General features: G+C 44.4%; 1 pseudogene; it reads left to right on the forward strand.

Annotated features, from left to right (window-relative positions):
* The window catches only part of LOC136523947 (uncharacterized), an 80,053-nt pseudogene extending 73,830 nt beyond the window's left edge, over positions 1 to 6,223 (forward strand).
* Positions 6,224 to 10,148: the final 3,925 nt, after the last annotated feature.

The following is a 10,148-nucleotide window of genomic DNA, read 5'->3' on the forward strand; positions in this document are numbered from 1 at the left end:
GAGGATGTGGCACCCATACGGTTTCTGAAAGCAGTCCATAGCAACCCTGCTTTAGTCTCATGATCCTGAATCCAAACTCCATGCTCATTCATAATCTAGGAAATGGCATTTTTCCTATATGAAATAGTTTCCATACCATGGAAGAATTTTGTGCATTCATCCTTAAGTTTAATCCTATTGACTGTGAAACATTTCTTCTAATACAAATTTTTATACCGTAACCACTTCTGGAGTTGTCGCTTGACTGCACATCTGAGGTTAGCTTCTGCATTATAGAGCTCATGTCTATCCTCTAGGGCATCAATGAAGCAGATAACCTGGTTGCAGTTACTAATCAACAGACCCAAATTTGATAGATGTTTACTCCGGTGTTTCAAACTAGCTCTGAGTGCTTTGAACTTAGAGGACATATTTTGTGCTGCATCATTGAGGGTGGGTGTAATATTCCAACAGTCCAACACTGTGTCGAGGAAATCATCTTGCTCTACCCATAAATTCTCAAAACAGAATAGATTCACTCTTGGAATGTTGGTACTGATAATGATCTTGCAGGCGATGTGATCTGAAGTGATCTTTGCCATGGGGAGCACTTCAGTATTGGGGAAATCAATTGTCCAATTGGGGGATGTAAAAAACCAATCAAGTTGCTCTAAAAGATGTTTGGACTGCATGTTACTCCATGTAAGGGCATGTCCTTTTAAAGGCAGTTCAACTAAGCCCAGGTGATCGATGGCCACATTGAAGATGAGAGTATCTGCAAGGTTTCCTCCTGGTCTGATGCGATTGCTGAGAGATATGTAGAAATTGAAATCACCCAAGAATATCCCATTCACAAAATCATCAATGTCATGACCACGAAACTTCTTGGATGGCACATTGGCGAGTCTAATAGTGCAATAACCTTCTTTGTTGGAATGTCTACGGCTACATCGCACACTGGATTGGGTCAAGGGAGTGCTCATACTGCTTGTTGATACCAGTGTTGGGAGAGCCACAACAGACTTATTCTTTTGGCCCTTAGCGACTGATGGGCTAGGCCTATTCTCCCCCATTTGAAATTCAAAACTAGGCAGGCTGGAATCAGATAAGCCACCTAGTATGATTGCAAGAGTAGTAGGAGTCTCTTTGGCTAAAGACTTGGCAATACGCCTACTTTGAAATATCTCTGGCCAGAGCTGTAGAGCTGCAGGCCAAAGTCTGGGCTGACAATCGGCCCATCACTCCCCTCACCAACTTGTTCTTTAGCTGCTTCCTCCTTGCGCTGTAAGTTCTCTGCTAGAACTTAGAGCATCACAACACAGACCACTGGTTTCCAGGGAACCAAATCCATTCTATTAGGCACAAAAACCTCAACTGCCTCATGTGCATTAAAAATATTCTTGTCAATCACAATGGTGTTCACTGTAGGAGAGCAAAGAGACTTGGCATTGGGAAAAGCCAAGTTCAGAGGGTAGATGCCATGCCTTATGAAGCCATCAGTTAACCCATTATTGGTGTAGAAGAGCTGATCTGCATATAGCTTATTAGCTGCCATAAACTTGAGAGCCTCTTCATCAGCCAGAGGAGAGGATGCATCATTAGAAGAAGAGTTGTCTTCTGGAGGAACCTCTGGTTCATTCTGAGCAACTACTTTAGGAGCTGGAGCAGGGTTCCAAGCAGCCCAATTGTCAGCTATAGTGTGAGCACCATCTGCAGCACTAGCTTGGATTCCATCTACAACACCAGCTTGGACTCCATTATCTTCCATCTGATGGTCCTTTGCAACAATTGGGATTGGGTGGGCTGGATTGGGCTGATCCCGACTTTGGAAAGGTAAAGAGTCTGACTTCCCAGCGTTGACGGCATGAGATTCTAGGTCTTCATAGTCAATGCGATTTGTTGGGATTCCTTCCGTATCCAGACCAATCTGGGCTGGGCATTAGTGAGACATATTCTCTGAACATGGCCATAGTTAAAATAGGCTCGACATCTGATATTGTTTGCACACTGAGAACGATCATGCCTAGTATCCAGGCAATGGCTGCAGCCCGTGCGGCCCAAACAGGGATTTGAAATTGAATTCGAAACTTTGGCTTCAAGGAAATTTGCCATGCAAATAGCATCGGATGAGGAAACATGCATCTCAGAACTGTCGCGAAGAACACGGCTGTGATCGAGACGAAAATCAAATTTGCGTCCAACAAAGGGGAGGGAGATCACTCCAATCTTAGGCTTGGAAGGTAGAGGAACAAGAAGGGAGCCAAAACATATTAGACTAGGAGGCTGAGCTGGTTTTTTTAGTGTCATTTGCACCAATATTTTCGCAAAGGAAACATGCTTGTTATTTGCCTTTTTGATCGATCTCTTTGTGTTCTTAGAAAGAACAGTTGACCATTCTTTTTCCTGTTCTTCTTCCTAGAGATGTTTTTCACGTTCCTAGTTGGGCATACCATTATTCCAAAGATGAAAGTAGACGTCAAATTGGGAAGAGATCACACAACGAAGGCGATACACGTGAAAACCAAATTGCTTGCAAGAGACAGAGAAACGAAAGTGGTTCATGCTTAAGAATTGAACATGAAACCCAGCTGCACGACCACCTAAACACGATTGGAGGGCCAGGGAGACTGAATCCTCCATCAACCGAAATAGGAAGGGGCGAAAAGTGTCCAGCAGAAAAAATAGATCCATCGAGCGAAGGGGAAGGATAGTGTACCAAGGTACCAAAATGGTGATCCACCTATTCTTCAAAGGCTCGCCCATGGGAGAAATCCAGATGGGCGGTGAGGTCAGAGCAAAACCCCATGTTGACGATGGCATAGCAGATCAGCAAGGGTGGTGGAGGAGGCCGGCGGTGGACGCGATCTCACCAATGGGGAGGTGAGGCGGCTGCCGCAAATCTTCAAACAGCTTGCATGCAAGCATCGCAGGATCCTCCTCCAGGTCTGATGAAACGCCGAGGAGCTAGTGCGGACCTTCGCTAGGCACTAGCATCACCCGATGGAGGCGGGCGCCATGGCCGGAGCAACCGGCGGCGGCTTAGGCGGTGGCCGCCGGGGTCTGGGTGACCACCGGCGCTAGGACAGATGCGTGCGGCGTACGTGTGGGCAGGCGAGGTGCAGGTCGCATGCGGTCGGTGGCGCGCGGCCTTCACGTGCGGGCGGACGCGCGGGCCGGCGGCGGCGGACGTGCGTGCGAGCCAGCGGTGGTAGAACTCAGCCTCACAGTTTTGCTATCCTTTTGTTTCTTGGAATCATGGCTCCGCCATTGTTTGTTGTAGGCAGGTCTTAGGGTTAGGACTCCTCTGGATCTGGAACCACCGATGTGCTCTCCTCCTTATAATTTACGGCGTCGTCTTCGTCAGAGTCAGTGTCGTCTTCGTCGGAGTCGTCATAGTCCTCAAAGTCTTGGTCTTTATGTTGCTGCATGGGCAGTGCGCGATGACACAGCGGGCAGATAGCTTTTTTAAAAGCGTATTTTGTTCGGTTGACTTCAAAAATACGTTTTTATTTATTTACAGTTTTACTACTAGATTTATTTAGGCTATAACTTTGTCATTTTAACTTCGATTTGACCCGTTCAAATTGCATTAGGTTCGTATTTACGTTGTCTACATGTTCATACTACTGTTAAATATGTTTTCAACTTTTAAAATTTGTGGTTAGATTTAATCTATTATTTTATTAAAGGAAATCTTGTTTAAATCATATATTCGACGTTTTAGCTCTGATTTGACCTGTTGAAGTTGTGCTAGATTCATTGCAACAAGATCTACACGTTTGTAATAATGTTTATCATGTCACTATTTCTAGAATTTCATGGTTTAAACTCTAATTTGAATAATAATTATGCAACTGGATTTTATAAATAAAATATGAATTATTTTATTTTAGTTTTATAATTCAAATCTAAATTTGACTTTATTTAATTTATATTATTTATAAAATATCTTATATATGTATGAATTTATATAGTTAAAATAAATGAAGCATATAGTTTTCTTTTCCACGTATAAAGCAAATCTATCGGTAGATGTATCTTTTATAGCATAGCTTGGATTAGCGTGCTCTTCGCTTTTGTGTGATTGTAGCAACACGCAGATTTGATTTCAAATTCTTTTTCATTGGTGTACTATTCCAATTTAGATTTATTGTTTGCTTCGTGTATGATTGCATGGATGCTTGTGTGGTGCTTTATGATCATGTCTAGTCGGTAAGCTTTACGTGTTGATCAAGGAGTTCCTTTGAAGTTTTGGACTTGGAGAAGGATCAGAGTTATAAGGCAAGTATAGCATAGAATCTTCCTTGTTGTCCTATACACCTTTAATCATTTAATTTATGCTGCATGTGTCTACCTTGACAACCATAGTAATTTTTCTAGCTATTTGATATCTTGGATTCCTTGTTACCTATGGGGTATTGCATTGGGTAGTATGATGCTAGTGCTCAACTAAAGCGATGATCTTGTAACTTGACTAATGGTATATGCAACAAAACACTAAAAGATGCTTTTAGGCAACATGGAACAAGGGGCTAGAGCATTCGGCTGTTGTTATAGTGCTCTAGATTTCTCTCCCTAAGGACTTATCTTTAAATGATCATTCGGGACTTACAGTACAACTGTGAAGGCTATATGGCTCTGGCATTAGCTCAGTATGAGGACATTTTCTAGCTTGTTAGAAGTTACCTTTATTGCGTAAGAATAGCTTGCCGAATCAGGTATAGGACAACCTCTACTCTTATGTATATAGCCGTAATGGAATTGTGCCATTCGACAAGAAGGTACCTATATCTGTTCACCGAGTGAATCTAGCCGCCCTAATTTGTTAGAAGAACCTTTGAAAGGATTCATAGTGAACCCTGATGACCTTCTTTGGTAGTAGGTTAAGAAGCTCGCGATCTCAGGCGAAAGGGTAAATCTCGACTCACAGTGAAAGTCTACAACCTCTGCGGAGTGTAAAATTGATATATCAGCCGTGCTCACGGTCACGAACGGTCTTGGAACATTTACGGAATAGATGATGAACACTGATGATAAAGATGCTCATTAATGGTTAATTATTTATGCTATTTATTATTTATGTTTACCTGATCATGTGTTTATATGGGCTTGTGAATAAACTTGTTGTCACTCAATTGCTAAAATTATGACTCATTAAATGCTAATCGCAGTTGACCAGTGCTAGCCTTTTGAGCCTCATGAACCAATGTTATATTTGTTGAGTATGACATGTACTTATGCTAGCTTTAATTTTTAATTATTTGGATAAAAATCCTGAATGGGTACTAGATTGCTAAAGGTTGAAGGAATTATGCTTGTGATCAAACAATCAGTTGTCCATGTGGAATTGGAGTCTTCACCCGAAGATCGAAATTATCTTGACGCTGTTTGCTGCCTAAAGTTATATTTTCTATACTAAATACGTTATATATTAAGCATTATCTATTAATATTACCCTTATTTATAGTTATACTTGAGATTTGACTCCCAACCCTCACATATGGCTTGTGTATCTGGTTTGGATGTTAAAACCAGTTGCTACGACGCACGGCTCCGACACACTGAGCCTCACCTCGTCCGAAGCAAAGAGCTTCCAGTTCGGGTGCAGCCGCCGCGCAGCCGCGGCTTCGTGGGCCAGCTGGACGGCCTCATGGGGCTCGGTGGCGACACGGAGTCCCTCGTGTCGCAGGCGGCGGCGACTTACGGCAGCAAGGCGTTCTCCTACTGCCTCCCGCCGCGGTTTGATCTCCGACGGTGGCGCGTCGTCGGGGTACGCACGCACGCCGCTGGTGAGATTCAACGTTCCTACGTTCTACGGCGTGTTCCTCCAGAGCATCACTGTGGTCGGGACGAAGCTCAATGTGCCGGCCTCGGTCTTCTCCGCCACGTCCGTCGTCAACTCCGGTACCGTCATCACGCAGCTGCCGCCGACGGCGTACCAGGCGCTACGGACGGCGTTCAGGAAAGAGATGAAGGCGTACCCGTCGGCGGCCCCGGTGGGCAACCTGGACACCTGCTTCAACTTCAGCGGCTTCAACACAATTGCGGTGCCGACGGTGACACTGAGTTTCTCCCGTGGCGCCGCCATGACCTTGACATCTCCGGCATCCTCTACGCTGGGTGCCTCGTGTTCACGGCCACGGGCCATGATGGCGACAACGGAATCTTGGGGAACGTTCATACGTTCGAGATGCTATTCGATGTCCGAGGCAGCACCCTTGGATTCCGCCCTGGTGCATGCTAAATTTCATCGATCAAACTAATTAATGTTCGCTACCTATAAGAGTATAGATCGCTCCAGTCAGTCAATAATTTTAAGGGAATATGGTAAAATATGGTCCCAAAGTAATGTATTTCAATGATCCGAATAAGCATGAATGAACATGTAGATGCTGTTTATGAACACGCCCTATGCATGATGCCACTTTCGTCTCTGGCAGACATACATTTGGCAACAAAATAACGGATTAACGGTAGCGTGCATTATAGCCCTTCCAAATCGAAACAACAAAAAACAGCTCGCAGATAAGGTCATAAGGCACGGAATGCAAACGGAAAGGAGGAATATTTTGGTTCTTGTTTCATCAAAGAGACTTAAGCTCAGAAGGACGATTTTTGTCTATTTTGCTTGTAAATTTGTTCTCAGTAGACTTGCGAAAGGCTTAGTGAACGAGATGGATTGCCCATTCATCCTCGTGGAAGGCTGCCTGGCTTTCGCAGGCATGAGGCCCGACTACCATGGAGACGGCGTCATAGGCAACGTGAACCAGCGCACCATGCAGGTTTTGTATGATTCAGAGTATGGAACCGTTGGGTTTCGTGCCGACGCCTGCTGAGCACCTTACGAGCTGCTGAGGAAGAACCAGTGAGACATCAAGTACCATCGGCGCGGCTTGGGGTACTCGATGGCCAATCTTACCATATGAATCCTGCCTCCAAAAGATGGCCAGCCAGCGTGCCACGTCACGTGCTTTTCGAGGCCGTTCGATCAGGCGCGCGGATGGCCCAGATCGTGCGAGCCCTGGTATTTTTTAAAAAAAAATCCCGAACTTTAGTTGAATCAACCCGTAGTCCAGGCCTCGTCTCAAGTTTTTTTTTCAAAAAAGCCCTCAAACTTTACCAAAATTAGACCTGTATATCGCCGGATCCTCTCTGTCCCGACGCGACCACGGCGACTGGTGCGACCGGGATGCGGCGGCGTCGGCCGCCCACCTCCTCCTGCGCCTCCTCCTCCTCCTCCACTGCTGCTCTCCCTCGCCGGCCCTGGCGCGGGCGTGGGGCTCGAGCGCTGCAGGCCCGGCCGTCCCCCTCCCAATCCCGGCCTTAGAGGCAGGCGCAGTGAGCCCAGATGGGAGGAAGGTGCCTCCGCCCACCGGCCGTCCTCCGACTACGCGCGTGCCCGTCACTGCGCCATCCCTCCCCGCAGGGCGCATGTTCAGTGCGCGGGCCTCGCAGCGCGCCAGGTCCGCATACTTATCTCCGCCCAGGCTCGTGGCCGTCACAGGGGCGCAGGTTCTGTGCACCCGCTTCGCAGCGCCGTCTCCTCTTCATTTGCTATGCACGTCGTGATGTCTTTCATCTGGTGTTGCCATGCTTAAGTGCCTGCCACAAGCCACATTGATGGATGCGATCAACTGCGGTCATCCTTAGAGTCCAGATTTGATGAAAGTCATGTGCAAATTTGTGGTTTCTCATCAGGTAATGATGCTATGGATTACATCAAGTAGCAGTTAGCCTCCAATAAGTGTGTTTTTTCTGTGGTTGAGGATCTGAATGCAAACCCAAGCAGTATAATGATGGGCCTTTCATGTGTTTTCTTTTACAGATCAAGTAGTTAATGATGCTCCAGGGCAACAATATAGGGACTTAGATCCTGAGTTGTAGGGCAAATACACTGATGCTGATTAAAAGATTTCAAATGTTAGCAGTGAAGATGCAGCGCCTGAAATTACAACTCCACAAGGTTCTTCAGATGAAGATACCCTCCTTCCATACAAAATTGTCTCTACCCCTCTTGGAGATTATAACAAAGGTTAAGCTACCAGTTTTCAATTCACGGAATCATGGTTACTATTGTTAGTTGGTCATAGCTGAAATGGTAGTCGTACCTTCAATTTGTCTTACACTGAAAAAAAACAAATTTCCTTTCATTCTTCAGAGACAGCAATTTCGCATTAATGTATGTTATGCTATGACAATCAGCAAGAGTCATGGATAGACCTGTCAGTTGTAGGTGTATACTTCAAAAAAAACTGTTTTCAGTAGCGACCATTGTTATCAGTAGCGGAACTAGCGGTTGACACCATTGCTAACTTCTGTACTGCACAAGAAGCATTGTTCTATCATTTCCTCCAAAATCGCCAGACAACTTAGCTTTCTATTCAGGTTACGTCGCTGTTAATTTGTTATCAATAGTATATCACTGAAAAGTGACAGGCTCAGGATAAACCGGATCAGAGCTTCCACATACAAGCTGGGCCTTCACCGAAGAGCGCGGCAACACCGCGTGTCTTTCTAGTGTATACTTAAAAAGGCTTCGGGTACTTGGTCAAAATTGATATGCTTTTACTCTCTAAGATTATTGGAATGACTAATAATTTGGAATGGAAGAAGTACCATAGAAAGAATGGGGATCAAGTAGCCTAATAGGCTTTCAAATGGATTGTCAAAGATAGTAATGTTTCACTTAAGGCAAAGCTAATAATATAACATATAAAAGATTAGGAAGTACAAAAATACTACATGTGTGCCCTATTATAAGGTGAGAATATTTCAAAATCTAACATTTATTACTAAGTTGTATGCACTAACTATTTCAACAAGAAAGATTAGGTTGGGAAAAAAGGATGAAGAGCTTATTTACACTTCAATGCTCTCGGAATGTGTAGGCTCCCTTAGATCATGACACTAGTGCAGGACTGAGTAGCAATCCCGGTTGGAAAACCCCCTCTAGTCCTGGTTTTCCAACTGGGACTAAAGGCCCGCCCTTTAGTCCCAGGTCTGTTAACCGAGATTGAGTGGGGACCCTTTAGTCCCAGTTGCTTATACCAACCGGGACTAAAGGGGCCTCCAGGACGACCAGAGGGCGGGCACCTCCAGACCCGGTTGGTAGAACCAACCAGGACTAAATATTACTCTTTTTGTTTTTGTTTTCTTTTCTTTTCTTTTGCAGTTTCTTTCCATTCAATTTGTTTTCGTTTCAAATAGTTTTCGTACACGTATTATATGCTATACTATTGTATGTCATCCATAAGTAAGAATGGAACTAATTAAGAACTTATATATTACACGATCATCCCCATTCATCAAGTTCATACAAACCATAATAATTTAAAACAAGTCATTACAATAAACTAGATGTCCAACCCCAAAGTTCAATTACACATCAAGTTCATGCAAGCGCAAGTAGATCACTGTCAAGTTTGACTACGTCGTATTATGTACTCGGCGAAATGTAGGTCACCGATTTTGTATCCACAAATATTATTGACGTAAAGCAATGCATTAAGTAGTGCACTCTCCCTTGCTTCAAAAGTACCAGCACAGGTCTACTAAAGACAGTAAGCGGTGGTCGAGAAGTTGGTGGGTCAGATGATCTCCTCTTAGTCATAATCAGCTTTTCCTGAAATCCTTCCATAGTAGTGTTGGACATTCATCGGCATATTTCCAATCAAAACCCAATGCATATATTGTCTGGTTTAGAATGGCTTCAAAGCTACAACCTTTATAGGTTAAGTCATAGTCCTCAACCTGTAATTGTTGGCACAAAAAATAGATATGAGAACAAAGTTTTTGAATAACAACAAATCTGAATATAAGTTATGAGTTCGACTTCGACTTTACCACATCATTTCGGTTGGTTCGAGCAATCCTTGTACAGAAGCCCGCAACATCATGATGCGAGCCCACATCTATTGCTTGTATCGTCATGGAGGATAGTGTAGGCAGGGTGTACCCAATATTTGCAAGCTTATTCAAACATAATTTGAGAGCATATATAATTGCAACTTTCTTCTCAGGTGCCTTTACTCCCACCTTTGAGATTTGTACAGCACATGTACCCCTCCTAGCGGCGATGAAAAAGTCAATTCGAGATTGGACCAATCGACCATTATCTACATCAAAGCTCTCAACATCCAGTCCCTCGACCCCGAAATATGAAAGTGTCT

This window comes from Miscanthus floridulus, chromosome 18 (genome assembly GCF_019320115.1).
Source record: "Miscanthus floridulus cultivar M001 chromosome 18, ASM1932011v1, whole genome shotgun sequence".
In the NCBI taxonomy this organism is placed as follows: domain Eukaryota; kingdom Viridiplantae; phylum Streptophyta; class Magnoliopsida; order Poales; family Poaceae; genus Miscanthus; species Miscanthus floridulus.